This window comes from Lissotriton helveticus, chromosome 2_1, assembly GCF_964261635.1.
Source record: "Lissotriton helveticus chromosome 2_1, aLisHel1.1, whole genome shotgun sequence".
NCBI classification, from domain to species: Eukaryota; Metazoa; Chordata; class Amphibia; order Caudata; family Salamandridae; genus Lissotriton; species Lissotriton helveticus.
In genome coordinates this window covers 1,034,675,287-1,034,680,488 of record NC_136059.1, presented here as the reverse complement: position 1 = coordinate 1,034,680,488, position 5,202 = coordinate 1,034,675,287, and positions in this window count along the sequence as shown.

The window sequence follows — 5,202 nt, the reverse complement described above, 5'->3', positions numbered from 1 at the left end:
TGTGCAGTGATGCTGAATTGGTGGATCCCGAGGTGCCTGTGCAGTGATGCTGAATTGCTGTATTCCAAAATGCCTGTGTAGTGATGCTGAATTGGTGGATCCCGAGGTGCCTGTGCAGTGATGCCGAATTGCTGTACCCCCAGATGCCTGTGCAGTGATGCTAAATTGCTGTATACCCAGATTCCTGTGCAGTTATGCTGAACTGCTGTGCCACCAGTTGCCTGTGCAGTGATGCTGAATTGCTGTATCCCACATGCATGTGCCAAAAAGACCCACCGATAAACATTTGCTTTTGTAAATCTGTACCAACCCAGAGGTTTGGCCCCTAGCCTAGAGAAGAATCAAAAAAGAGCCTACAAGGCTCTCTCTGATGGTTGTAATTTTAACTGTAAGAGTGGTCCCATTTTAACTTTGAATTATAAAGGATGCCAAGATAATATTTTATCCATCGTGATTCCCTCTTTATTGTATGTTTGGGATTTTGATTTACGAGGGCCACAAGTCATATCAAAAGATTTTGCAAAGTTAACTTTTAAATCCAGGTCTTCCATGAATGCTAAAAATGTATCTAAAGGCAATTGAAGCCCATAGGTCGCCTAGCAATGATGGCAGCATAATCTGTGTATAATAATACCGGTAGGAGACGGTTCCCCATCTTTGGTAAGTCCTTTCCTTTGGATTATATAAAGCTCTCCACCTTATTGAAGTAATTGTTTTATTTATTGTTGTTTTATGGATTCTATTTATTGAATTTTTTTATGGCATGCTGCACAATAAAGGTTAATTGACTGGCTGACTATTAGAAGACAGCGAAGATAGCAGAAGATCGAAAGATGATGCATCGCGGAACACTCAACTACACTAACCAGAGTCCTTAGGGGCGATACCGCCGGTGTGTGAGTAGTGTGCGAGCCCACCCCCCTTTTGTAACAGTAATGCTGAATTGCTGTATTCCCAGGTGCCTGTGCAGTAATGCTGAATTGCTGTATTCCCAGGTGCCTGTGCAGTGATGCTGAATTGGTGGAACCCGAGGTGCCTGTGCAGTGATGCTGAATTGGTGGATCCCGTGGTGCCTGTGCAGTGATGCTGAATTGGTGGATCCCGAGGTGCCTGTGCAGTGATGCTGAATTGCTGTATTCCCAGGTGCCTGTGCAGTGATGCTGAATTGGTGGATCCCGAGGTGCCTGTACAGTGATGCTGAATTGCTGTATTCCCTGGTGCCTGTGCAGTGATGCTGAATTGGTGTATTCCCAGGTGCCTGTGCAGTGATGCTGAATTGGTGGATCCCGAGGTGCCTGTGCAGTGATGCTGAATTGGTGGATCCCCAGGTGCCTGTGCAGTGATGCCGAATTGCTGTACCCCCAGATGCCTGTGCAGTGATGCTAAATTGCTGTATACCCAGATACCTGTGCAGTTATGCTGAATTGCTGTGCCACCAGTTGCCTGTGCAGTGATGCTGAATTGCTGTATTCCCAGGTGCCTGTGCAGTAATGCTGAATTGCTGTATTCCCAGGTGCCTGTGCAGTGATGCTGAATTGGTGGATCCCGAGGTGCCTGTGCAGTGATGCTGAATTGCTGTATTCCCTGGTGCCTGTGCAGTGATGCTGCATTGGTGTATTCCCAGGTGCCTGTGCAGTGATGCTGAATTGGTGGATCCCGAGGTGCCTGTGCAGTGATGCTGAATTGCTGTATTCCCAGGTGCCTGTGTAGTGATGCTGAATTGCTGTACCCCCAGATGCCTGTGCAGTGATGCTAAATTGCTGTATACCCAGATTCCTGTGCAGTTATGCTGAATTGCTGTGCCACCAGTTGCCTGTGCAGTGATGCTGAATTGCTGTATCCCACATGCATGTGCCAAAAAGACCCACCGATAAACATTTGCTTTTGTAAATCTGTACCAACCCAGAGGTTTGGCCCCTAGCCTAGAGAAGAATCAAAAAAGAGCCTCCAAGGCTCTCTCTGATGGTTGTAATTTTAACTGTAAGAGTGGTCCCATTTTAACTTTGAATTATAAAGGATGCCAAGATAATATTTTATCCATCGTGATTCCCTCTTTATTGTAGGTTTGGGATTTTGATTTACGAGGGCCACAAGTCATATCAAAAGACTTTGCAAAGTTAACTTTTAAATCCAGGTTTTCCATGAATGCTAAAAATGTATCTAAAGGCAATCGAAGCCCATAGGTCGCCTAGCAATGATGGCAGCATAATCTGTGTATAATAATACCGGTAGGAGATGGTTCCCCATCTTTGGTAAGTCCTTTCCTTTGGATTATATAAAGCTCTCCACGTTATTGAAGTAATTGTTTTATTTATTGTTGTTTTATGGATTCTATTTATTGAATGTTTTTATGGTATGCTGCACAATAAAGGTTAATTGACTGGCTGACTATTAGAAGACTCCACCCTCATTGGTCAGAATGTTCTAATAGTCTTCCACTCAGCTGCAGCTGGCTATATCAAACATCAAAGGCTCATTCCCATGTTAATGGCCCTTACATCTTACTGGTATATAAGGCTAGCACTGGCCTTTAAGGGCTAGTTTATCTCTTTGCGGCGGGTTATAAAGTTCTTTTAGGTGGTACCTACAAGTATGAGAGATTGCATAAAATGAGACAAAAGTAAACAAGGGATTCAAATGCGACAATAGATTATAAGCAGACACTGGGAAGAAAGATGAGGTCAAAAATGGAATAGAACATTCTCAAGGTGCAGAAAAACCGTCAACATACATATGTTAATAAAAGAAAGGAAGAAATGGCCCTTTGAAGTCACATGAAAAAGGGAAAAAAGAAAAGCAAGATTTTACTGGTTTCTGCATAGTAATGACAATAGACGCCAAATCAAGTAGCATGAAAGAAGAGGAGGAACAAGAACAGAACCTTGTGGATCTCATATGCAGGAGGAAGAAATCAAAGGGTTTGGCAAGACAAGGAAGTACAAAGGGTGTGATAAAACGAGTAAATATTAAATGATATAGAACCAATCTTTAGATGCCAAAAGCATTACAATGTAAAGAATTATACTAAAGTGGATTACTTGACCTACTCTATATGCCATTAACAACAGTGAGAAAGAAAGCCTAACAGGGAAGGAAATTAAGATAAGATAATTACAGACAAAAGGAGTTTGATTGGAGTCGTTAGAAAAACATGTTGAAGTGGGAGAAGGGTAAAAAGAGGAATAGATGTGGACAAGTCACTGAAAGAGAGGAAAGGAGGAAGTGACTTGGGAAAGAAATTGAAAGGAGAAGAGGAATTCAATATTTTCTCTTAAATAATAAGTAATAATGTAATTGTAATATGAAATGTTTTAATTAGTAATGTCTTTTAAGGAAGCAGGAAAGATGCTTGTGGAAAGTGAAAATATAAAGAAAGGTATGAGATGCCAAGTAAGGGAAGCTCCATAGTGAAAATTAAGAGCAAAGGAAGAATCAGATTGAACCATTTTAGTATTTGTTACAAACAGACAAGAGGTCCAGCTCTGAATTAATTGCAAAACAGGAGCAGTGGCCGCTGGGGAATATAAACATGTGGGGGTAGAAACTGAAAACAAGAGAACATGGAAGAATCACAGGGCTAGGGGGAAACATTGGTTTATAACTAGTGTCATTCATCAAGCATAGGGAGTCGAAGAAGTAGTATGGAATTGTCCAGAATGATGAAATCTGTGAGCCTGCATATAAAGCTATGTAATTTTCTAACTCCATGCTTACAAAACAAAGTTGTTTAAAAAAGTGCAGAATCATAGACATGTATCAACACAATGACGGTAGTGTCATTTGTAGGAGACTGGAACATTTCACTGCACCCTTTGGCTTTATGAAGAGCGTTACAGGCCAAATAAATGTCTGTGATTAGCCAAGACTGGATAGTTTTACAGGATTTCCTGTGACTTAAACAACTGTTCTTTGATATGGTTTATACGTCACTGTTTCTGATAGAAAGAGCTAAACAAATACTTTACTGAAATATATTGTGATGTATTGAACAGTAATCTCACATTCATCAACCACTTGCTGCTCTTTGTGAACATAGGGGCATATTATCAAGGACAGGCGATACATTATCGCCGCTTTTATCGGCAGGAAACTGCTGATAAAGCGGCGATAATGGCTTGATAATATGCTCTATGAATTCCAATCGAAGCCCATGTTAGATGTGTTCACATCTAACATGGGATTCGATTGGAATTCATAGAGCATATTATCAAGGCCATTATCGCCACTTTATGGGCAGTTTCCTGCCGATAAAAGCGGCGATAATGTATCGCCTGTCTTTGATAATATGCCCCATAGTCACCTACTCCATACAGACTGCAGCCTCACTGCATGATCAGTTTATCATTCTAAACCATTGGAGCGCCAGCAATAGAGAACACTCACAGAGTCCTGCCCTGGAAACTGCTTCTAGAGTTTTACTACTCTGGTAAAGGACAAACGCAGAAGCAGTACAATATTAGCCCAATATTATAATGTATCCTATGAATTCAAGTTATATTCAGTCCATAATATTATGTGCTTTGTCCAATCACACAGAGTAAACACTTGTTGCTACTTGGCTCACCTCTAGCACTACATGCTAGCATAACACTGGCTGAGAGCTTTTGTGTCTGTTCCTTTAACGGAAGCATTACACATTTTTCTTCAAAGAGACAAAAATATATTTATGCTCACCCACTCTGTCCATCACATTACTTCTGCCTATTCTCTGTTCTCTACTCTACAAATTATATCATGCCCCTTTCTTTATGTCTCATGCAACACATGCTCATGGTTCATCTTTCCTGCTGGCATATGTTTCAGCAGTGTTGTATGAAGACACTGGGGGGAGCAACTCAAAAAGAGGAAAGAGGTAGTATCTGGGATGATGTAATACACAGCTGAGACTAACGCCCCTAGTGTGTTAGAGGTGCTTAGGGTTTCCACTGACATATGTCTATGTTGTGTCACAATTGCACTTTTAGTCCATAAAAACAACCCACAAACATTTAACAAATAAAAAGAGACATTTTATCCAGAATTGAACAATGTAGAAAGTGACCAATTTGATTAAAAAAGAACAAGGCCCTCACACGTGCTCCCCTTTTTACAAACTGGTTCCTAAAGGTAGTATACTGTTGAATATGTGTTGCTTGAAAGGAGAGGGTTCATTTATGGAGTAGTCTGTGTATAAGCATGCATTTAAGGTCAGCATAATATCCA